This window comes from Ahaetulla prasina, chromosome 3, assembly GCF_028640845.1.
Source record: "Ahaetulla prasina isolate Xishuangbanna chromosome 3, ASM2864084v1, whole genome shotgun sequence".
NCBI lineage: Eukaryota > Metazoa > Chordata > Lepidosauria > Squamata > Colubridae > Ahaetulla > Ahaetulla prasina.
The window spans coordinates 44,490,812-44,517,337 of NC_080541.1; the positions used below are offsets into that span (position 1 = coordinate 44,490,812).

The 26,526-nt window shown below is 37.6% G+C and overlaps 1 long non-coding RNA gene across 1 annotated transcript in view; it reads left to right on the forward strand.

Moving 5' to 3' along the window:
* Positions 1–26,213, forward strand: part of LOC131194568 (uncharacterized) — a 47,866-nt gene extending 21,653 nt beyond the window's left edge. Inside the window, exons 2-4 of the long non-coding RNA XR_009154227.1 lie at positions 2,689–2,791; positions 3,434–3,591; positions 24,776–26,213. This is a non-coding gene — a long non-coding RNA (uncharacterized LOC131194568). The remainder of the gene's footprint in view (positions 1–2,688; positions 2,792–3,433; positions 3,592–24,775) is intronic.
* Positions 26,214–26,526: the final 313 nt, after the last annotated feature.

Consider the following 26,526-nt stretch of genomic DNA (forward strand, 5'->3'; position numbering starts at 1 on the left):
GCATCTCTTCAATTCACATGTGACCCAACTTCAATGTAACATCTTATTCTTAAAATATATGAATCACAAACTAATCTGTCAATTCAGAAGGAATAACCTAAATCAAAGAAAAGTAAGTTAATAAATAGTATAAATTAAGGATGCTGTTGTTACCATTGTTCTTAGTGATTAGTTGCCTTTTGCAAGATTTCTTTTTCTTCTGCCCCCTTTTACGCCGCCGAGACTTTTGGCGCTTAGATCTACAAGCGCAACTCTTTCTGTGTCTTGCCATTGTTGTTCAGGTTGATTTCATTAAGTTCCCTAATAAGATGGATACATCTGTTCATTGGGTGAAGGTAGCCTGTTTGCTCTGATGGTCTTTGAGCTTCTGAGGAGATACAGTGGATTAATGTATTTTAAGGTGCAAGGTTTTATGATGTAACAAGAGTTCTGGCTGCTAGCCTAACTGTCAGCATCAAAGGCCACCAGCTGTTAAGTGAAAATTACCATAAAATGATGACAATTATTTATAATGCTGAAAATGATCACTTTTCTTAACGGATCCTGCTATGTGTTGCAGATCTACTTTGAGAAGACATTTTTAGAGTATTATTTCTAAATGACAATACACGAAGAAGGTCAGCATATGTTTTCTGTCAATTCCTCCTGCTTACAATGTGGTACATTATGTAATCTTATAGAACTGTAGGCTGGTGGCCCCAAGGAAAGTGACTGCAAAATATAACAACCTGCTCATGACCACATGCAGCCCTGAAAACCTTTTTGGTGCCCTCCAAAATATTTTGTGAATGTCATTTAATTTCAGCAATATCAATGTTGAAAATCAGCAGCACAATTACTATTTGTTTCCTGAACACTATACTATAAGATTGAGAATAGACGTAATACATTTTAAGCACAGGAAACCCCCAATGCCTCATTTGAAATCTGTCATCCTTGGATACTTAGTTTTCTTGCCAACCCATTCACCACTGCTGCTTTCATAGTCTCCAGAACATTAGGCATAGAATCAGTAAACAAATTGGTATGGTTGGTTTTAACCAACTGTTTTGAGTCATCCATGATAACTGCTAAGCCAATGAGTAGCCTCCCCCCATCTTCATAGGGTTCCATATTCAAATGTAAAATCATGTAAAGTAATGGCTTGTGGAGAGGTATGGATTTTCAGTGTTGTTCTGTGTAGTACATCAGTTTTTCACTTCTCTTGGGGCTTTTGGTCAAAATGATTTTCAAGGATTTGAGCACAAGCAAGCACAAACAGTACCCACCAGATCTACTGTTTAACTTCCTACAATATAGGAGCATAAAAAAGAGGATGTTTTCAAAGGGGTGTTATTAGTAAATAGCAGATGTACTGTTTGTTTATTAAAAAGTATTGAGTGACTGTACTATCTTAAGATGGAGTAAAATATTGTCCTGTTCAATACAGTAAGGATGCTCCAATGCTGAATTATTTTAAAAGACTAGAACGTGCTTCATTTTTGGTGAAACAGAAAAGGTAAATGGCTGCTATAAATTCACTTGTTACTGTTATTCTGTAGGTACCTGTTATTGTCTTGCTTCACAAATCACACTAAAGCAGAAGCTCTGGATGTGTGTACTTTTTTAAACAGCCAAAATCATGCAAACCACATTATGGCTTAGTGCAATGCAAGCTTGGATTGTGTTGAAAAGTCTTATTCCTCAGATATTTGCACAATTAACTTCGTTGAAGCTAAACATCCTATTTGAATAAAAAGAGCTTTATATGGCTAAAAACACATTGCTCACCTTAAAATACTGTTGCATTCATCTACTTTTCCAAGTGTGGAGAAGTTCCATGACTTCAGCATATGTTGTGGTTTGCTTTCCCTCAGAGCAGCCATTCGAAATATATGGTGCTCCTGAAATATGTGGTTCTTTGTATAATCTGAGCTTTACTTACCAATATACAGATCAAGCACTGGACGAAATAGAAATTAAAAGCTTTACTTTCCTCTTAAACTGAGACTCCTTTAAATTTTCTTTGCATTGATAACCATGGTTACATGGTTAAATAATATATAGAACTGGCAAGTACCTATTGTGAGAATAGCCCACTTTCAATCCTCTTGGGAGGTAGTCTCAGACATTTAATTCTGTCTGATTGAGGAATGGTTGAAGATCAGGTTGCAAAGGCAGGAAGTTCACCCAGATGCTTCCCTTTTTATAGTAAGAATAGGATTTGTGTCTTTTAAAAACTGGAACAAAAGCTGTGTCCTGGGGAGTAAGTAAAGGTAAAGATAGGTAAGTTAGGCAATGCTCCTGAGCCTCTGAAAAATGGTTGCAATATATTGTAAAAAATAAAGAAGGAAGCAAGGGGAAGACTTCTGCTTCAGGTAATCTGTTTACCTTTGAGGAGTAAGTTTAGCTATGTGTGACTATTTTTGTTTTGATAGTATGTGTTTTTAAAAAACTTTTAGTTTACTTTGTTGTCTCCGATGTTTATTTTTTCTATGCAAGTTCACTGATTTTATACCAATGCCATCTTATAGCCTGTTCAGAGCTTTACATTTTTGTGCATTTCCTGTGATTTTTCTACTTTCATTACAATATTGCCTGCGATTTTTATATTTCTACTTTTATCTCCTGTATCATTGTTTTGCAAGTGACCAGTTAAACTTAAAAAATAAATGATTGCCTTTTCTCTTGTCTGATTTTTTATTAAAGCTTGATTCTGTTTGTCCCTTGTGAGATTGGCCTCTTTTCTCACACTGGAGGAGGAAGAAGGAGCTGAGTTCCCTAGTCACATGCTTAACTTAAGGATCAGGAGGTAGATATATTTACTCTTTTTTGTGTCTCCCTTTTATTTGAGAGAAAAGCACATGGTAAGGTTAGTAGGGAGGATGTCAGATAAAGTCAACTGCCCAGATGATAGATGGTGTCACTGGGAATTACTAAGTATTTTACTAAGTTAGGAATGTAGGTATGGTTCAGAGCTTTTTTGTTTTTTGAAAAAGGAGATTTCATACCTCTACTTATTCACCTTGTTGGCTCAATCTTACTGCTATGTGATTAGCAGAGATTTTTATCACAGCACTATATGATGGGGTGACTAGATCCTTTTAGAACAGAATATGTACTTAGGGTTACAAGGATGGGGCTGGCACAGAGAAACCACAGAAAGTAAAGGCTTTTATGCTTCTTTAATTTTACTATTATATATAACAAAATTATTTACAACTATTTACAAATATGTGGATTCTACTCAGTATCTGATCTTTGTTCTCTCTTCTGGAAACTATTCTTCTTCTAACATCTTCCTCCTTCATTCCATCTCCTTCCCTTGTTTTGGAGATTATCAGGAGAGGGTAAAGAAAGAAATGTGCTGGATTTATGGATAAGTGTGCTCAGCTTTGATCTTCTCCTTTCCTTGGATCTTCTTAACCAATTATTGTTCACATCTCATCTATAGATCCTCCTTTGGAAGACTTCAGTTTTTAGTTGGAGCTTCCCATTTTGGACCTTTCCAACCCAGGAACCAATAGATAAAGAAGATGGGATTTGACCATTTAATGCAAAAGAAACACATTCACACACTAGCTTCAGCTTTAGCCTTCAGCAACTGAGGAAGTAAGTGTCTCCCTCAGGGCTCTAGTTCCAACCTTCTATAGAAGCAGTAATACATTTCAATTTTCTTTGCTACCAGTTCGCTATTGGGGGCATGCAGCACCTCTGCGCATGCACAGAGAGTTTTTGATGATGTCCGGGTGGGTGGGCAGAGCCTCCCACCGCCGCCGCTACCAGTTTGCCTGAACCGGTGCGAATTGGTAGCAACCCACCACTGTATAGAAGGCTGCCCAAAATAAATGTTCTCTCCATTTGGTTCACAAGAACCCTGGCTAGCAGTCAGGCCAGCTCATCAGTCCTCCTAACAACAGGCCTACATTTCAGGACCAAAATTGAGAGTCTTCTCCCCTTTTTCTCTTTTCTTTTTCTGAATTAAAGCAGCAAAACAACAGCCATTCTGGACCATTAAAAGCTATATGCTACATACTATCATAGCATAATCACAGAGGTGTATTGCACAATCCATAAAAAAAATATTTCCAGCAAGCTATATGAAATAATGAGTTAAGTTCTTGCACATCTTTTCAGTGGGATGTGTTCGGAGTTTTTGCACTATTGTTAGCTTGAATAGAGCTTATCTGACTTGCCTGCAATTGTTTCTGAAAGATTTAGGTCTGTCACATACCTGGTTTTGTTGAATTCATTGTTCCTGACATACAGTTTGAAAAAAGCTGCAAAAGTCAAAGGTGAATTAGTTAGCAAAATGACAGCTCTAATTATGAATATTTAGAGACTGTTTAAATGTGTTCCTTTTTAATTACATCATTTTCTACTAATGCTTTACTGAAGTCATTTGTCTCATTTTTCAAACAAAAGTTTTTTCAAGGAAAAGTTTTAACATAGAATTAAAAAATCTTTAAAAAATTATTTTGGTGCTGCCTGACTCTGAAATGATTCTGGATGGCTCACAGTACAGTAAAAAGCAAGACAAAAGCACCACACAAAATAGATAAAGAAGATGGGATTTGACCATTTAATGCAAAAAAAACCACATTTAACAATCATCCTAACCCAAAACCTGAAAGAATCACCAGGCCTTCAAGGCCTTCCAGAATGCCATCAGGGTGAGAGCCACATAGATCTGAGGAGGGATCCCATTGTAGAGACCAAGTGCTGCAGCAGAAAACACACTTCCTAGATCTTGATCGATGCCGCTGTTTAATGTAAGGGATTTGGAGCATGTACCAGCTGGGTAGAAACTATGGAAATTTATCATATAATACTTTATAGGTAATAGCCAGCATTTTAATTGCAATCAGTGCAGGCCCCAAAACAGAGGTGTCATATTGGCATATTGAGGCATGCCCAGCACAGCATGTGCTGCTGCATTTTGAATCATTTGAAGCTTCTGAGTGGTCTTCAAAGACAAGTTCACGCAGAGCATGTTACAAGCTATTATGTGACTAGAGTTTGGTAACCGACTGATGCTCTGTAGATAAGATATATTGTTCGTCCCTGGGAGAGCAGGAAAAATCTTTCAGCCAATTCAGAAGATTTACAAGAATATTATCCTCAGACCTCTGTTTTCTGAATTTTTTCCCATCCTTTCTGGCATAAAACATATCTGTGTGTCTAATGAGAATGATTACTGTTTATCACTTTTTGATGTTGGGCTTTCCCTTTTACCTTTAACACTATTTCTGTATCTGCTCCCTAATACTGTCTATTTGGTGTTAGTTAATCGTAAGTGATGATTGTGCTTCAAAAGAACAGAGGAGATTATTTAATGTTAAGGTAAAGGTAAAGGTTCCCCTCGCACATACGTGCTAGTCGTTGCTGACTCTAGGGGGCGGTGCTCATCTCCGTTTCAAAGCCAAAGAGCCAGTGCTGTCCGAAGATGTCTCTGTGGTCATGTGGCCAGCATGACTCAACACCAAAGGCACACTTTCGAAACTGCTAGGTTGGCAGAAGCTGGGACAAGTTAACGGGAGCTCATCCCACGGGAGCACTAGGGATTCGAACCGCTGAGCTGCCGACCTTTCGATCGACAAGCTCAACGTCCTAGCCTCTGAGCCACCATGTCCCCTAAATTATTTAATGTTAATTTCCTTAAAATCCTTCACACTTGAATTCCACATGCTACCAGATCTGCTCATTTTTACTTCTGATACAAATAGCATCCTGCTCTACAAAATGTGTAAATTCTAATAAAATATTCATCTTTTCAAATCTTAATATTTTGGCATCTTTTAAGACAACCTTCCCTCATATATGAAAATACCATGATTCTAAATTCAAACATATTCTCTTTCCAGCAAAAGGATGTCTCCTTAAACTTGACAGAATAGTTAGCTTTTGCTAGCTGAAATTGTAATAGCTTGAAGCAAAGCTATGTTGCCCAGTCCAATTTAAATCAGCCCACCATATAGTTTTCTTTCCTTTAAAGTTTAAAAAAGGTAAAAAATAAATTGATCCTATGACCTTTTCTTAATGTTTTTCCTCAGCATATGAAAATATGATGTCTTCTTTACTATAATGCTGCTGTGTAATGCTGCTGTGTAGCATTCTTGGCAAAATAAGAGATTTAGCAAAGTATTGTTGATGGTGCACACAAATAGCCTTGGGTAAAAGAAAAACCAAACCAGAGAGATGGAAGCGATTCATCTGAAAATAATTTTTTCTCTTTCAGGACTAGTACAAGGTTGGTATCACAGGCATTTTCAGTGGAGGAACTGCCTCTTTGCTCTTTTGAAAATAAGGTAGGAAGCAGAAGAGTGTCAGTTTTATGAAGTGCAGGCAACAAACAGCCCAATCCTGACAGAATCTGAACACTCCAAATTTTGGCTGCTGAACATGAGGATAGCAAATCCATTTCTCTCTGTAGTTTGAGTGTTCATGGTTTACAGGTAGTCAAATGCAGAACGAGGATTTAAAAATTGTAGTTGGCATATGTGGTAACCTTAGTAAGAATAATGAAGTCAAATCATTAAACGGAAACAAGACTGTCAGACTTAATTCCATCCAGTGTAGTTATGGTCAAAGTTATGAGGGGATGAATACAAAAGAGGGAGTTTTCTATTTCCTTGCCTTGCCCTGTTTCATTCTGAGATTATATATTAGAATGGTATCTTTTCCAATTTGGTCTTTTAGCAACTCTTACTGCTAACTTAAATGTCACACTGGAATATCACAGATTTGTTTCAACTCTACAGAATTTGAATCTATTTATAAGATGAGTTTTTACTCTTTAACTAGTCCTGAACTTGGATGAACTTGACAGAAAGGAAACCAAGTAGCAAAATTTGAATAGCATTTCTGTTTCAAATTATTTTGTGCATTCCTTTGTATGTTATTTGAGAAGTTTCTGCATATATTCATGATAAATTTATATGTAAAGTGAAGTGAAGAGAGAAAAAATATACTGCAATTTTTATTTCACTTAGGCTTACTTCAGCCTTTATAAGAAAGTTATGCTTAGAATTTAAATTAGTTTAAAAGTGCCTCCTGTTTTTATAATAGTGTAGAATTTCCACTGTGTTTTCCTTCATGAAGATGCTCTCAAAATAATTAGGATATTATAGGTTATCCAAAGCTTCAGTAGATGTGTAGGAGGTGTCAACTAAACACTCGCTACATTTTGATATTAAATTTAGATAATATGAATCATCAACTATTACAATCTCTTTTTAAAAAAATTATATTTAGGGTGAAGTTTGCAATGTACATGTAGTGTATCTCTGTATAGAAAACAAAAAGTATATTAATTGCTTTCCTAAAATATTCCTATGATAAAATATTTTGTTGTTTTAACATTTGTCTAATTAACCAATCTCTATTGACTGGGATGTATTGGATAAAACATACGATTAAAAAGGCTTCAACTCCCTTTTGAAACATAGAATGCTACATTGCTATTCTTGTTTATGTCTTGCTCAACTGGCTAGTTTTTGTTATCATTTATGTTTTGCCTGGCACTACTTGCATCTGGAGGCAGGTGTGTAATACTTTTGCCAGAGTAAGACTGATCAAAAGCACAACTGGAAACTCTCTTTCTCTTTTATTTTCTGTTCTTGCACTGATAATTATTGATTTTGTAAGAGCAGACAGGCAGCTCCAGGAAACTCCAGCCTTTGATTTGCATAGTTTCTGCTAAACGTTTGAGTGGCTTTGCCATATTTTCAGTAGGACCTGCCTGGTATTCCCTCCAGGATTTGGGGAATTTGGAAGACAACTTCTCCAATTAAGAGGAGTAAATCCCATGATCATATAACTGCACTGTGTAGATTTCATTTGTAAAAACTTTGCTTAGTTTAAAGTATTTATGTACTACATGTAGAAAAATTTCTGTGGCAGTTTATAAGAAAAAGGTAAAATACAAAAATTAAAGTAAAACAATATGAATTACAGCACAGAAACATTCAGGGGAGTGAATGCTGTTTCTTTTTTAATGCAAAATTATCCAGCCGAAAGCAATAAAGTCAAAATAAAATCAGGCCAGTCAGGTATAAGCTTGCACAAAGGTTATAGTAAGTCAGATAATACTTGTGAATGATATGTGGAAGGCTAAGGATTGAGTTGGGGCATTTGTTCTGGCCCTCCTAGATCTGTCAGTAGTGTTTGATACCATCAACCATGGTATCATAACATAACATAACATAACATAACATAACATAACATAACATAACATAACATAACATAACATAACATAACATAACATAACATAACATAACATAACATAACATAACATAACATAACATAACATAACATAACATAACATAACATAACATAACATAACATAACATAACATAACATAACATAACATCAGAGTTGGAAGGGACCTTGGAGGCCTTCTAGTCCAACCCCCTGCCCAGGCAGGAAACCCTACACCATCTCAGTCAGATGGTTATCCAACATTTTCTTAAAAATTTCCAGTGTTGGAGCATTCACAACTTCTGAAGGCAAGTCGTTCCACTTATTAATTGTTCTAACTGTCAGGAAATTTCTCCTTAGTTCTAAGTTGCTTCTTTCTTTGATCAGTTTCCACCCATTGCTTCTTGTTCTACCCTCAGGTGCTTTGGAGAACAGCCCGACTCCCTCTTCTTTGTGGCAGCCCCTGAGATATTGGAACACTGCTATCATGTCTCCCCTAGTCCTTCTTTTGTTAAACTAGACATACCCAGTTCCTGCAACCGTTCTTCATATGTTTTATCCTCCAGTCCCTAATCATCTTTGTTGCTCTTCTCTGCACTCTTTCTAGAGTCTCAACATCTTTTTTACATCGTGGCGACCAAAACTGGATGCAATATTCCAAGTGTGGCCTTACCAAGGCATTATAAAGTGGTACTAGCACTTCACGTGATCTTGATTCTATCCCTCTGTTTATGCAGCCCAGAACTGTGTTGGCTTTTTTAACAGCTGCTGCACACTGCTGGCTCATATCTAGATGGTTATCCACTAGGACTCCAAGATCCCTCTCACAGGTACTACTATTGAGCAAGGTACCACATATACGGTACTGGTGCATTTTGTTTTTGGCCTAAATGTAGAACCTTACTTTTTCACTGTTGAATTTCATTTTGTTAGATAGCGCCCAATGTTCAAGTCTGTCAAGATCTTTCTGTAACTTGAGCCTATCTTCTGGAGTGTTGGCTATTCGTGCCAGGTTGGTGGCATCGGCAAATTTGAGGAGTCCCCCATCTATCCCCTCGTCCAGGTCATTGATGAAGATGTTGAAGAGTACTGGGCCTAAAACAGAGCCTTGGGGTACTCCACTGCATACTTCCCTCCATGTGGATGTAGTTCCGTTGAGGACTACACGTTGAGTGCGGTTGGTCAGCCAGTTACGAATCCATCTGGTGGTGGTGCTGTCTAACCCACATTTTCTACTTTATCTAGTAGTAGGTTATGGTCTACTTTATCAAATGCTTTACTGAAGTCCAAGTAAATTATATCAACAGCATTCCTCTGGTCTACTAATTTTGTCATTTTGTCAAAGAATGCGATAAGATTAGTCTGGCATGATCTGTTTTGACAAACCCATGTTGGCTTTTGGTTATTACTTTGTTTGCTTCTAGGTGTTCGGTGATTCGTTGCTTGATTATCTTTTCCAGAATCTTCCCGGTATTGAGGTCAGACTGATAGGTCTGTAGTTTCCTGGATCTGTTTTTCCTTTTTGAAGATGGGAACTACATCAGCTCTTTTCCAGTCCTCTGGCAGCTCCCTGTGCTCCAGGATCTTTGAAAGATATAGTTCAGTGGTTCTGAGATCACGTCTGCCAGTTCCTTCAGAACCTTGGGGTGTAATCCATCCGGTCCTGGTGATTTGAACTCGTCTAGGGTAGACAGGTGTTCACTTACCATTTTCTTCCCTATTTTAACTTGTGTTTCTAATCTGTTTTTGTAGTGCTGTTTTTGATAGGTTGGATTGTTTTTCCTTTTGTGTAAAGACAGATGCAAAATATGAGTTAAGTAGATCTGCTTTCTCCCTGTTGCTTGTCATCTTCTTGCCACTTTCTCCCAGCAATGGGCCAATTGTTTCCTTGACTTTTTTCTTGTTTTTAACATGTTGGAAGAAGCTTTTTTTTATTTTTACTTTTGTCGCTAGCCTTTGTTCATTGTGAGCCTTAGCTTTCCTCACTTCATCTTTACAGGCTCGGGCTGTTGCTGATATTCTGCCTTAGTTATTTGCCCCTCTTTCCATTTTTTCTATTTGTCCTTTTTGTCTTTCAATTTGTCAGATAGTTCTTTATGCATCCATACTGGTTTCTTTTGTGATCTACTATTTTTCTTCTTCATTGGTATTGTGTTAGACTGTGCTTTTATAATCTCACTTTTCAAAATTTCCCAAGCTTCTTGAGTTGTTTTCCCCCTGAGGATTCTCATCCATTGAATCCTTCTCAAGATCTCTCTAAGTTTATTGAAATTAGCTCTCTTAAAGTCCAAGACTCTAGTTTGACTTTGTTCTACTACTTGTATTTGCTTAATGTTGAATTCCAATATTGCGTGGTCACTTGCCCCAAGGTTCCTGTAGCTTCAACACCTTCTATCATTTCATCTCTGTTAGTGAGAATTAAGTCCAATATGGCTGATCCCTTGTCGCCTTCTCTATTTTTGGGAAACAAAGTTGTCTGCTAGGTTTGTTAGGAACCTGTTGGATCTTCCACTTGGTGCAGAGTTTGTTTCCCAGTTGATGTCAGGGTAGTTAAAATCCCCATTACTACTGTGATGTGCTTCCTACATACCTTAGTTAGCTGACTAGCAAAAGTTCATCTACTTCCTCTGTTTGGTTGGGTGGCCTATAGTATAGACCTATGGCAATATCGTTTTCACCCTTTTATATTGACCCAAATACATTCAAGATGATTTTCATCATTGTTGTGCTCTATTTCTGTAGAGATGTAGTTATTTCTTATATATAGTGCAACTCCACCTCCTCTTTTATTTGGTCTATTTCTTTTAAATAATTTATATCCCTCTAGCTGTATGTTCCATTTGTCAGTTTCATCCCACCAAGTTTCCGTAATGGCAACAATATCATATCTACCCTCATTTACTTGGATTTCTAATTCACCCTGTTTATTCCTCATACTCTGTGCATTGGTGTATAGACATTTGAGTCCATTTGGATTGATCTTGTGTTTACTGTCTACATAACCTGTGTTGACTGCCCCTACTTTCTTGCCACCTGTTGGTTTAGTGCACATGGTATGGCACTCACTGTTAAATGCTTGGTTTTGCTTGATAGCATGGTTGGTAGTCTTACCCATACAGACATCTATGTTACATGCACTGATAACCCTTTTAGTTTTCGATTGCTGGGGACAGAAATTTTCTATATCAGTTAATTCTCTGTCCCCACTGTTCAGTTTAAATGTTTATCCAGAAAATCTGTGAATGTATTGCTAAGTAACTCAGTCCCTTTCTTTGATGGATGCAATCCATCTCTTTGTACAATTTTCATTGGACCAGTTGCAGACATCATGACTAATAAAACCAAAGCCTTCCCTTTTACACCACTCCTTTAGCCACACATTAAACTCCACTACACGCTGGCCTTTACCTTTTTGTTCCTTATGTACTGGTAAAACCTCTGAAAAGTTAAGCCTACAACCTATGCTATTAAGTTCATACCCTAAGCTCTGGAAATCATTCTGCACAGAAAGCACATCCTTTTGGGACAGATCATTTGTGCCAAGATGTATAATAGCATCAACATCAGAATCCTTACTGGCATTCTTGACTATCTTAAGAATACGCCTCTTGTCTCTGCTGGCAGTAGCACCAGGTAGACACCTGACGTCTTTCAAAACCTCCATATCCTTTCCTAAATTTACATCCCTTACAATTGAATCACCAATCAGAAGGTGGCTTCTCTTTTTGGATACCTTGCTCTTCTTGTGTGACCGATCTGTAATACTTGATACACACTTTTCCAAAGTAGGTTCACACTTTTCCAAAGTAAGTTCTTCATCTTGAACCATAATCCCTTGATTGTTTGAGTTATCAGTATCACAACTACCTTGATCTGTCACTTTAGTGTTCCTATTTAGGTCAGCAAGGGCACTATATCTGTTATACTGGGACACTGTAAAAGCTTTGTGTTTATGGTTCACAGCTCTCACCCTGCCAGATCCCACGGTTGTCCATACTGCCCTTTTCCTGCAGGATCTTTGTGGTAGAGGGGGCTGATGGCTCAGCAGCTGGAATGGCTGAATTGGGTACCTAATTTCTGCTTGGAGAGCATAGATTAGAGATTCTAGATATGTAATCTGTCCACGTAGACTGCTAATTTGTTTACAAAGAGGACAGTACCCAAATTTGAAAAGGGTACTGCGAAAGACAGCTGCAAAACAAGTATTGCACTGAACTAAGCCAGTCATTTTGAATAGAATAAAATCACAATCTCAAGTGGACCAACCCTGAATATATTATTGCTATTTTTTATTTATAGTGATTAGATTAGATTCGCGCGCTGGACTGGCTCTTGGGGTCACCATGGTTCTCCTCCTCCTCCTATGGCAAGTTCCATTCAGTGGGATTGGGGGCAAGAGACTCCTGCAATAAGGGCTGCCTCAGGGCTTCTGTCTTTTGCCCCATCTGTTTAACATCTAACTGCTGGGAGAGGTCCTTCAACAGCAGCATCAGTATGCTTCAGTGCAACTTGATAACATTACAAGTGTTCTGCATATGCAGGGCTATGGCATTTTGATAGCAACTTCAGACTCTTTCCTGAAATTGGCATCATTCCACAAAATTTCCAATTTCACATTGGCATCATTCTAAACAAATGTAAACCCTGGTTTACATGGAATAATGCAGCTTATTTATATGTTTGCTGGCGCTTTGGATGTTAGCATGTGTTATCAATCAGTCTGTACTTCATGGTTAAGAATGCAGCAGAAGTACAGTGACTTTTTAAAGTTTTTGTTCATCTGTGTAGCAATATAAAGCAAGGGATTTCTCCTTGACTTCAAGGGTTGAAGCAACTATTTTATGCCCTTGTAACTTTGTTTAGTGCTGAGGAGGAGAATGGTAAACTTTACAATATGTAAATCTTATATACACAATTGATCACAGGTTAGTATAGGTTTGAGATAAGCCAAACAGAAGACCCTGCCATAATTAACAAACTGTAACTAATTACAGTCATATGTGTTCTAATATATAGCTGGGGGTTGATTTATCCCAGAACAAATGGCTAGGGCCAAGCAATGGTTATAATACCATTTCCCTGGTTTTACAGGTAGCCCTTGGGTTACCATGGTAATTGGAACTGTCACTAGATGATGTAGTTGTAAAACATGATGTCATGTGAACACATTGCTTAGCAATGGCAATCCCTGCTGTCCAGCTGCTTCATTAATGGAATCCTATCCAGTTGTTAGGTGAGGACTTTCCTCAGTCCAAACCATTCCTGGCTTGGTCCCTTCCATCCCCGAGTCTTGGTAAGATGAAGGACTGCCTCTTCTTCAACTCCCCACACTTCCTGTCTCTCGTCCATCTCTGCCCCTTTGGACACCCTGCACTCTGCTGCTTCTGCCAGCCTGGTGCCCTGTACTCTGCTAGCTTTGTCAACCTGGGCCTGTTGCCCTGCACTGTGCTGTCCCTGTGCTGGGCCTACCACTTCCAGCTGACTGCACCGTCTTCCTCGCACTGCTAACAAACTGCAGCTAGCCTGGCCCTTTGTAGGATATCTGCTGCCCATGCCAGGCCTTCTTCCCATCGCCATGTGCACATTACATGTGGCCTTGTGCAAGGCGTTCAAATTGAACTCAGCATCATGTGGGGTCTTAACATGAAGCTTTCAGATTGGACAATAGCACAATTTAGTTTAAGGCCATGTTCTATTTGGAGAAGGGCATGCATGACCAGCAGCTACCGTGTGAAGGGTCAGGCCAGCAGAAGGAGGAAAACAATGAAGGTCAGCTGCGGGTAGTAGGCCCAGCTTAGGGGTACTGGAGCACAGGATGGCAGGGCTGGCAGAGCCAGCAGGGGCAGTGGAGGAGGGCAGGGTGTAAGAGTTCGGGAGGAGGTAAATGGGTGGGCTGCCAAGTGTTGGAATTTTGATCATGTGATCATGTGGTGGCTGCAACAGCTGTCACTCTGGGGATTGGCATAACTACTATTTGTTCAGGGTCACTGTAATTTTGAATTGTCACTGAACGAATGGTTGTTAAGTTAGGACTACCCTGTAGCTCCACTATGAAATGCAGCTTTCAACATTAATGTGCTAGTGTTAGTATTGGAGTTTCACAAATAAAGCATGAATTATAACATGCTATAGAATCATCTCTTTATAGGAAACTCTGGATGTTTTCTTTATGTTAATAGTATCATTTGTTTATAGACAGACAGACCTGTTATGCTATTTCTTTTCACTGTACAGAGTCTAAGAGTAAGTAATAGTAATCCAAATAAATTATGGCATGAACTAAGAGAAAATAAAATGGAACATGGCAAAATATTTACACTAATGTTTTCAATATATGTGTCTGTATCTTTCTATGCTTGCAAGCAATCTTTACTTCTCTGTGCCTATGTTCCTTTTGGTTCTTTAAACTATTCACCTCTTTCTTTTTGAAGATCTTATCAATTCCATCCAACCATGACCTTCTTGTCTTTCCCTTCCTCTTAATCATTGGAATCTGCCAGATGCTATGAGTACATCATAAATGTCATAATAATATCATGCCAATGATGCATCCTTGGCATCGATTTGCATAATTTACACAAGCTGCATTATGATGTAAATGACATACAGTACTTAATTTGCAAGATGACATACATAACAACACTTCCCACTTTCCTTTTTGCAGATGCACATGTTGTCCATCATTCATTCCTTCATCATATATTTGTTCTGCAATTCAGTCCTTATTAGCTCTCTTTATATGATCACACCACTTCAATGTACTACTATCACACCAGTCGCTCACTTTTGCATTCAAATCAACATTCATTTGGTACCTATCCATTCTTAATTTTATTGCTTCTTATTTTATCACATTTACATCCTAAAAATCCTGCAGTAAATTTATTTTTGTCTTTCCTGATATACCCAACTTGCATGTAGTAAAGTAAACAGAAGAACTCTCTTATTTCAAGAAACATTCATTCCTTTCAGCAGTTAGTATACTTACTACCCATTATCTTTCTACTTTCTACCAGCATTTGCACAACTTAAATTTCTCCTTTTTACATCTTTAGAAAACTTTCCACCAAGGTACACAAGTTCATCTATTGTTCTAGTTGTTCACCACTTATATAATTACTTGCAATCATTAACTTGAGTTACTCAGATATAATCTCCTTGGTCTTTGAAATACTAATTTTCATATCTATGCTTCTCATTGTATCAAGCAATCTAATTTTGTTAGATTTGAATTGAATTGTATAATTATAATTTAGGTTCAGTCAAAAATATGGGATCTTCTGCATGTAAACATAACTGCAGCTGCCATCCATACTACTTCAATGTCACCACAAACATTTATTTTACTTTTATTCATAAATATATTATTTGTGTTACAGCTTGCTCAATGTTGAAGCATTCTCAAAGTATCCTGTTTATTTTCACATATTCAGCATATTATGTTCATTCTATGCCACTCTTACTGCATTATGGAACTAATCTTTGACTCAATATTCTTGCATAACATTCCATAATTCAAGTATCCTCATTTTATTTTATACATTTCTCTGAATCAAGAAATATACAATAAACTTTGTCATATTTATATGCTATATCAGAAACCTGCCAAGTACTTTCCTAGGGAGCCTTAACAAACTAACATACTGTAAAGTTTTCATTTACTTTTGCTATCTTTCCCTTTATATTGGAGAACTATAACAACATTTTTCCAATTGGCACACAGAGGTAATCTTCACACACATACTAAATCAAATCAGACAGCCACTCCACAAAGAAATCAGGTCCATTTTTAACATTTCTCAATTATGGTGTCCACTCATTTAGCTTTACCATATTTCAATGTTCTCATAGCAGTTATAATTTTCTTACTTCATTGATTTTTTCTGTAGGGGAGGTTGACTAACACTTATAGCATTTAATATATCAGTATTTATTCTTATATAAATTCTTAAAATAGTCTTCTATCATTCCCCTATTTAGTTTGATCCCAAATTATTTCATTACTTTTATTTTTAATTCCATTTGCTCTGTGGGAGTTCTTGATTTAGCCTCTTTTTCACCCATTTCTAAAACATGTTTTTATTTCTAACAAAATTGTTCAGCATTTTCTCTTTTCCTTGCACTCTTAACTATTCCTTGCTCTTTTTGGCTGTATCCTTTGCAACCCACTTGTTTGTATAAGAACATTTTCCTATGTCTTTTTCTCAGTGTCACTTTTGTAGCAATTATTCTCTTATATGTATTTTTGTTCATCCACAGCCTCTTTCACTTCACTATTTCACTGAGCATTATTTTTCATTCTTACCATTAATGTCACTTTGGTAACATTCCATAAAACAATTCTTTTCATTGGTTCCAAATAATGTTGAGTATTCTTTCCTTTTGTCAACTGTTCATTCATTCTGTCTTCTAATACTTGTTCCTATTTGTACTTTCTATTCTTGAACTTCTTTTATTTTCACTCTTGGTTTTTTTCACATATCTTTTTTCTATGTCTTGTTTTATGATGTACATTGCATGATGATGCAATAAGGTTCATTAGAATGTTGCTTTTTTTCACTATATATTGCTCAACTCACAATGGAGCATTGCTAGCCATAGATTCATGTCGGCTTGTAAGTGAGTTGAATCTCTTACCGATCAGTAGATGCTGTTGGTAGACATTGAACTTCTTCTCATGTTTTCTCTGTGGCAGATGTGAAATGTAGGGTTAACTTGGTCATTTGGTCAATTCCCAAAGATAGCAGAAGCAGCAGAATTCATTAATTTGCATTGCACAGAACGGTCTGAGCTGTCAGTAACTGCATAATAACTGAGCATTGCTTGGCAATCTCCGTACTCATCCATTAGCAAGTGATGGCGTATTCTGATGGGCTGTAATTCTTTGTGTGTGCTGCAGGCCCATATGGATATTAAATTGGCTGTTCCTATATATTCCTATAATGCCCTGGTCATGTAACAGTCAGAAGAGCTCACTCAAATGATGTTTAGTTTCAGTTGTGAAATTAGATGACTAGCTAACAGAAAGGTTGATAATCTGGAAAATTTTTCATTCTCTTGAATATGCGCACAAGCAATTCAGTGAAGTTCTGGAGACCATAGGATGCCTCTTCTATAGCGTTTTCCATCTTTTTGTTTTATACTTATTCTTCTCTGCAGATTCCTATATAGGTAATCCTCAACAATCAAGCCCAACATCTCTGTTGCTAAGTAAGACAGTTGTTAAGTGAGTCTTGCCCTATTTTTACAAACATTTTATGGCAGTTGTTAAGCGAATTATACAGTTGTTAAGTGAATCTGGCTTTCCCCACTGACTTTGCTTGTTGCCAGCTGAAGGTTACAAATGGTAATCACACGACCATGAGATGCTGCAATCTTCTTCAATACATTTAGTTTCCTAGTGCTAAAATTTTGATCATGTGACCATGGGGATGCTGCAACAGTTGTAACTGGTCATATGTCACTTTTTTCAGTGCTGTTGTAACTTTAAATGCTCACTAAATGAATGATTGTAAGCCGAGGACTACCTGGAACCGATGTAAGCAGGGCATTTTTTTCCAGCAGCAAAAGCTGTTCTGTACAAATGGATTAAAATTTCCAGTTTGGTTTCGTATTGTATATCTGTGGTAATCAAATCACTGCATATAATTAGATGTATCTATATCTGTATGTATGTATGCATGCATGTATCTCTCTTGGGTTGGGTGATTCAGTGCTGAGAAGAAGGGAGTCACCAAACATGATATCAAAGGAAGTGTGCGATGGAGAGGTTGACTTGACTAATTAGGCCTACTGACCACTATCCGTTTCTCCTGTTTTATGTTGGAACAAATGACACTGCCAGAAAGATACTGGAATCTGGATATAATGTTGAGGGATTATGAATAGCTGAGCAGGAAGATAAATGAGTTTGGAGTATAAGTAACATCCTTAGCCATTTTTCCAATTTGGTTATGAATACGTTCTGCACTATGATCACTCAAGATGTGATAAGCATTAATATTTAAAATCAGGAATAGGGATTTTAACAATTTATTTCTCCAAATGGAATTTTGACTTTTTTCATTTATTCATTTATAAATAAGAAAAGAATAAACAAAAATATATTTCCTTCTTCATAGGAGAGAATGATTAGGGTGGAGACTTGGTAGAATTCCTCTGTAAATATCTTTTTTTTTTTTTTTGCATCACATCAAAATGAAATTATAAGATTTGAAGCCTCTTAGGTTTAATTCCATCTTACTAGGTTCATTGAATTCAATTACTGCAAGTAAACTCTGTTAATGGAGAATGGCAGTATTTCATTGCTTCAGTGTCTAAAAAAATACTGACATTTTTAAATAATATATGTTATGACTGTCAACATTTTTGTCAGTGCTGCTATTTCAAAAACATTCAAATGTAAGAGGCACAGTCTTGTAGTGGCTCGGCTCCTTCCCCAGTGAATAATTCCAGTTAGCTATGTTAGATTAATTGGTTCCCTTTCTTTAACATCTATATGAAACTGTAGGGACAGGCCATTTGACTGTTGGGAAGTGGCATTAGCTATATGATGATGACACCTAATTATACATCATTACCCTGGTTGTAGGTGGAATCTTGTTGAAGTTCTTTCTTGGGGCTTGAAAGCTTTAAGGGTCTAGATGGGGCACTACAAACTCAACAAGGCTAAATTGCAGTTTCTATATTGGAGATATTGATCAATTGTTATTTCTGGATGGGAGGGCATGAGCTGTGAAGAAGCAAGTTTGTGATTTAGGGAGTCCTTCTGGAATCAAGACTCCTATTTGAATAGTAGGTTCAGCTGGGCACCAATTATGACTTTTCCTGCTGCAAGATAACCTGGCTAGTGTTCACACCCTTATTAAATTACCCAGATTTACATGACACTCCCTTTAAATACTGTTGATAAATTACAATTTCTGTATTATTCACACTATAAGATGCACTGGACCATAAGATGCACATTAGCTTTTGAGGAGAAAAACAAGGGGAAAAAAGTCTGCTTCCCAGCATCCATCCAGTATTCATCTGGCTAGCATCCTTGCAGCAAACTGCAAGCAGCCCGGTCAGCTTCAGCATGTTATTGCAGTCCCAGCACATGGCTCATCAGGGTTCCACTCCGTTGCACCCACCACCAGTCAACTGAGTTGAGTTGCCGCCACTGCTGGCAAATGCTGGAGCCTTCACTGCCGAGCAGCAGATTGGTGGTTGGATCAGCCTCCTGGAATACTGCCAGTCAGCTGTTTTAGGTGGCGGGAATTGCCGCCATCTATTGCTGCCACCATTTTTACTGTTTGCCGCTGCTATTTGCTGATCACCACTGATCACTGCCACTGATTGTTGCCGCCGGCAATCCGTGATGATTGGCAATCAGTGGTGATTGGCAGTGGTAATCCCCGCTGCCTAGAACAGCTTTTTGGCAGTTTTCTGGGAGGCTGATCCAACTGCCAATCAGCTGCTTGGCAGCGAAGACTCCAGTGTTCCCTGGTGGCGGTGAACAGTGGCAGCAGTGACAGGCAGCTGCGGCGGTGACACCAACCCCCTTCCCCCCGCCACAATATTCGCTGTATAAGACGCATAGAAATTTCCACCCATTTTTTGGTGTGGGGAAGTCCGTCTTATAGTGTGAAAAATACGATAGGTCAGAATTCAGTCTTGTGTTAATTGGCACTTAAGGCTAAAGGCATGTAATGACAATACTGTGGACCTTGCTCTGGTTCCCAAATCAGTTCCAAGTTCAATTTAAAATGCTGTTTTTATCCATAAATCCCTTTATAATTTGATAGTTGAGTATCTACAGAATTGCCTTTTCCAATCTGTATTTTCCTGTTCTACTAGATCCATGATGGCAAACGTATGGCACGTGTGCCCGAAGTGGCATGCGGAGCCATGTCACCTGGCATGCGCAACATTGCCTGTTCCTCTTCCAGGTTTCTGGCGTGCATTCGCACATGCTAATCAGCTGGCCTTTATGCGTGTGGCAGTGCCGGAAACCAGAAGAGCTGGTCTTCCATTTTCTAGCATGAGCAGGTGCGCCGGCCAGCTGATTGGCACGTGCGCATGCACAGCAGTAACCAGAAGACTTGCTCGCTGGCACACATGTGTTCACCGGAACCCGGAACTACCTTATCTGGCGTGCACATGCCCCTGGGCAGCTCTTCTTCCCGGTCGCGGCCCTGATGAAAGGGAGCACGAAGTGTTCCCTTTTCAGCATTTGGTGTCGTGTGCGCACTCCCTTTTCAGCATTCAGTGCTGAAAAGGTTCACTATCACTGTACTAGATCTTTGAGGGACACATTCTTTGCACTTTCACTTTTCCAGGAAGTGAGGGAGCCAAAGCTAGAAGGTACCCCTTCTCAGTGGCAGTGCTGATGCTAGGGAAGATTTCCCATGTAGAGATTGGGCTAGCCATTTCCTTGGTGGCCTTGAAAAGTTTCTTAAAAATGGAGTTTTTCTGGAGAGAATTCCAGTGCTACTAACGTATTATACAATCGTTTTCTTTTTTAGAGTTCAATTTCATTAGACAACAAGTTAGTCATTAATTTTATGATTTTACAAGAATGCAGCAAGATATAAATACACACACACACACACACACACACACGTACGTAATGTATGTATTAATTAATTAAATTTATTTGTTGCTCAACTTGCTGTGGGGTTACTCTGGATAGCTTACAACAGTAAAATGGAAAACAATTGATAAAAAATATAAGTATAACAATAGCAAAGCAATGAAACAATAAAAATAAACAATGAAAGTACAATAATATGAATTATTGGAGTGGGATCAGAAAATGGAGGAGGTGGGGTGTGATCAGCTAATTAGTCCAGTAGGCACCTCCAGCGTGGTACTCCCCTGTTGGGTCCCCTGGCCAACCGGCAGAGCCAGGTAGTCAAAGTCCTTGCAGAATGATAGCAAGATGGGGCAAATCTCATCCTGGAGGACAGGATGTTCCAGAGCAGGGGTCTCCAACCTTGGCAACTTTAAGCCTGGTGGACTTCAACTCCCAGAATCCCGCAGCCAGCTTTGCTGAAGTCCACCAGGCTTAAAGTTGTCAAGGTTGGAGACCCCTGTTCCAGAGTGTCAGCATTATAGCAGAGAAGGCTATTCTCCTGGAGTCTGCTAGTTGGAGTTCCTTGACCAATGGGATCCTCAGAAGGCTTTCTCTGCTGGCACAAGTAGGGTGGACTTGTCTTAGTGATATGAAACACATCATCAAGTAATCTGGACCTATGTCATGGAGAGCTTTAAAGGTCATAAAAAACTCCTTGAACTGCACTTCGGAGAAAACTGGCAGCAAGTGCAGCTCGTGAAACAGTGATGTAACAGGGGTTATTCTATAGACTGCTGCTGCTGCTACTAGTTCAAGCTTCTGAATGCATTTCAGGGGTGGCCTCAGGTAAACCATATTACAATAATCCAGATAAGAGATGACTAGGAGTTGAGTCATCAAACTTCTGGAGAGTAGCCAATTTATTAATACAGAGAATGAATGTATGGATAAATTAATATCCATACAAATTGAAATACTTTCTTTGGTACAAGAACCAGAGTAAATTGTGACAATCCACAAACATGAGTGTTTATTTGCACCCAGATTTAAAGATTCTACTGCATATGCAACTCTTATAAAGTAGTTGCTTTTGCTATGCAGAGGCAGAATTATTAGTCAGAAGGGAGGTAGAAGTTATAAGGGTGAATATGTTCTTCAGGTGAACCTGATAGTTGGAGATCTGAATAATAATTTGAGCCTCTGATCACTTTGTATAAGGTAAACTGGATGGGTACATGTACGTGGTTGAATTGTAAGAGGAAGGAGAATCAATATCTGTATGTGAGTTGCTATTTCAGAGCTTGATCTTACAAGTTGCAATTTATAAACTGGCAATTGGCATTAATGTCTTATTGTTTGGAGCCAAAGTGGTCTGCAGAAGAATAATTGAAATGTCTAGCACTTTGATGAACCAGAACAGTTGGACTGGCAGATTACAAGGTTTGCAAATAAATGTTACCTATTTTTCTTTGGACTAACAGAAATGCTTAGTCTGCATTACATATGTGATAAACCAGGTTACTTGTCCATTAATAATAAGTGCAACAACTGAATTAATTTTCTGTAGATAGCTACATTTATCATATGGCTCTTCTCTTTCTGTTAATTTCTTGTTATGTTTAGTTCATTTAACCATCATATCATATAGACTATATTAGCAGTGTTAACCTGAAATTTAATACAATTCAGTATTCCCAAATAAGCTCAAATATTGTTCATATATGACCTATGGCTTAAGCCTATAGTGAAACTAGATATTTGGTGCTGTTATTCATTGTACATGTTTTTCTTCGTTATTAAATAATAATCTATTATTCCCAAAAATTGTCTCCTTCAGTTGTGACTAGCTGTAGCCTTAAAGTAAAAGCCCTTCATTCTAAAAAACAAAAACAAAAAATATTTCATAATATTGCGCTTATTTCATAGCCATAAATGAAAGACTTTTAATTTATCTCAGTTTGAAAGGCAGCATATTTCTCATCCATTTGGCATCAAAAACATCTCTTTTCAGAGTCTGCAAACAATTCTTAATTTTATTTAACAATAATTGCTCATGTTTCCATGTTAAAAATAAGAAAATAACTTTCATAAATGAACCAAAGTCCATAATCAACCCAAAGGGGTGTTTTTTCACGTTAAAGTATCTTACACCTGCGATATATATATATATATTTTAAACTGAGCTCCAGTCTAAATTTATATAGGTGACTTTTTCGTAGCCTTTTGTTCTTGCACCATACTTTGAATTGCAGTGAGGGTAATCTGCATACAGATTGCCTGCTGGGCTAGAAACCATAAGAGTCACTTTCAGGGCTGCATCCCCACATGATTACGACTATTATCTTAAACTAGAAGTATGCATGCAACATGGAACAGATGGTTAGCACACTCAGTTCCAACAGCAATAATCATCTATTGAAAGATTAAAAGTGTAGATATAAAAAACCTCAACCAATCTGCTTAAATATTACTTTTATGGCAGATTTGCTTTCTGTTCAAAATAAAAATCAAAAGTTTATATATTTCTTTTTGAAAGTGAAAATTAAACTGACCATTAAACTGTTTCTTACATAACAATTAGCCCTCAAAACTAAAGATATTAAGAAAATTTGGAAACTGGTTAGCAATAGATGCTGCTCTTATCAAGAGCTGCCCTTATTTAACCTGGAAATTTTAAAAAAGTTTGGTTCCAGGACATTTTGATTCAACAGGCAGTATAATCTTAGCACCAAGATGGGCTGGCCATCAAAGCTATGCACAAATTATACTTGTAGGAAGATCTCTTTGAATAAACTCTATAGCCAATAGTGTTCCTTTCTGCATTTATCTCCCTCCCCACAAATAGAATATGACATGGCCATGACAACAACAGAATATATTGATGTATTGTTTTAGAATATTAATATCTTCAGTGTTGCGTATTTCATTGCATATAACTTTGAGCATTGCATATATCTTTGAGTTAATGAGATATGAATAATGGTATATTGGCTCATGGAAAGTGGAAATAAAAAGGTTGTGAAAAGAATTATGTTTTAGAGGCCTGTTGAACTGCATGGAGTTATAGCAATGGGAGGAGTGAAAAAGGGTACCCAGTGGAATGATGATGTGAAAGAGACTGTGGATGAGAATGATGCATGCTATAATGTTTCCTGTAAGGAATGTTGCGAGAAAGAGAGTGTAGAATGAAAATGATAGCTGCAGAGAATGCTGTCAAAGAGAGAAATAAATGGTTAAGAGTAAAAATGACAAAGCAATGAGTTCAATAGAAATATTTTTTTTCTTTATTTAGCCTTCTTCAGTGGATGAAGAGGGCCAACAAGGGACCTCCGGTGGACTGAACAGAGATAAATTAAGAGTGTATTTGAGTGGACCTGAAGTGTGGGGAAGTTGGGAATACTTTAGAGATTTGAATATGGTAGAAAAGATGGTGATATGTCAAAGACCACAAATATTAGTTTGTAGTGAAAAAATGAAAGGAATTAATAAATGCTCTGAGGATAGCAATAGCACTTAGACTTATATACCTCTCCATAGTGCTTTATAGCACTCTATAGAAAAAACAATAAAACTGTAAGAATAGAGTGTGTAACTGAAAAAAATGTTAAAATATTGATTTGGTTGACTGATGTTGTATGGGAAGATTTCATCTGTGTGTGATGATTGGAATAACGTTATTATGCTATACCCTGGAAAAGGTATAAAGATTGAATGCAAAACTATGAGGAATCAGTTTGCTATTGGGAAAGTATTCGGAAACCCTTCCTTCCTTCCTTCCTTCCTTCCTTCCTTCCTTCCTTCCTTCCTTCCTTCCTTCCTTCCTTCCTTCCTCCCTCCCTCCCTCCCTCCCTCCCTCCCTCCCTCCCTCCCTCCCTCCCTTCCCTTCCCTTCCCTTCCCTTTCCTTTCCTTTCATATTTTTGCATGTGAACTTAAACTGAATGGCTTTTGCCTTGACAACATCCGAGTATACCTTATTGCCAGACTTTTAAAAGCTCAATTAAGTCATTTTTGTGCTTGTTCTCTTTCTTCCCCACCAGGCACTTGTCTTTGCTGAATCCCTATTAAAGATTGCTATGATCTTTCCATTGGGATCTTGGAGTGAGAATTCTTTGTGGATCAAGCAATTCTATCTTTCTTCAAGGAGCAGAAGTAAGCCTCTTTCTCAGCCCTGCAGGAACCAAAGCCTGCGGGGCGGGGGGCAAGATCCTTTTTGATTTAAAATTTATTGTAATTTTGCTGATTTAAAGAAAGTGTATGATTAAAGGAATAGGATTGAACAGAGGCATGCTTTGTGCAAATATGGAGTTGAAAGATGGTTGCAGAATGTGCTAAGGCTGATAAATGATGGAAGTGATACGTGCATTAAAATAAATGGAATATTTAGCAAATATCTCATTATTGTGGATGGAATAAAGCAAGGTTATTTCCTTGATAGATTGATGTTTTTAGGTATCCTTGTGGTGACATTAGAAGTGTTCATTTGGGACATGAATGTTTGCATGCAGATAATGCCCTGTGGTCTATGGTGATTCTTAATCATCCAGGTTGTGGTTGTCCCAAAAGTGCTTTTTTCAAAAGGCAATTGGACTTTCTTTGGGTTTTTTTTAATTGAAAATGTTTTATTTCATATCCAAGTATTTTCAGTTCTGAACTGAAGAAGCTTCTTGGATGACAAGCAAAACTTTTTTGAAGAAAATTACCCAAGAAGATCTAGTTGCCTTTTGGAAGAAGCACCTTTTGGGATAATGCCCTGTTGCTGACTGAGAAATGGAATGATTTGCAATAAATATTAGATAAATTGTATGATCAGCAAGGAGTATGGATCTGAAATTTAATGCGTCTAAGATCTGTTGGAGAGGGAAAATGAAACAAATTATTGAAAGTTGTACATTAATAGTAAAAAATTAAGAGCAAGTACATGCAAGTACATGCATCATTTGCACCTCTATAACTGTCTGGTTTGGTTCTGCAACCCAACAAGAAAGACACAGACTTCAGAGGATAATTAGAACTGCAGAAAAAATAATTGCTACCAACCTACCTTCTATTGAGGACCTGTATACTGCACAAATCAAGAAGAGGGCTGTGAAAATATTTACAGATCCCTCACATCCAGGACATAAACTGATTCAACTCCTACCCTCAAAACGACGCTATAGAGCACTGCACACCAGAACAACTAGACACAAGAACAGTTTTTCCCCGAAGGCCATCACTCTGCTAAACAATTAATTCCCTCAACACTGTCAAACTATTTACTAAATCTGCACTATTAATCTTGTCATCGTTCCCATCACCAATCTCTTTCCAGTTATGACTGTATGACTGTAACTTTGTTGCTGGCAATCCTTATGATTTATATTGATATATTGACCATCATTTGTGTTGTAAATGTTGTACCTTGATGAACATATATTTTCTTTTATGTACACTGAGAGCATATGCACCAAGACAACTTCCTTGTGTGTCCAATCACACTTGGCCAATAAAAATTCTATTCTATTCTATTCTGTTCTATTCTATGCATTTGTGTACTTTAGTAAAAATGCTAATAGTGTTTTAAGTAATAATAATTTTTATTGAAGTGTAAATTACAAGGATAAAAAATTAATACAAACCAAGAAAAATACACAAAAGAGCAAAAAGTACAGATATAAAATAGTTCTATATTTTCTGATGCTCTTATTTTTTGAGTTTTCTACATTTTACTCCCGTGTTTTTTACGATGTTTTACAACGTTATAAAAAACACTTTTTTAAAAAGTAGAAGCAAAATTGGTCTCATCTGA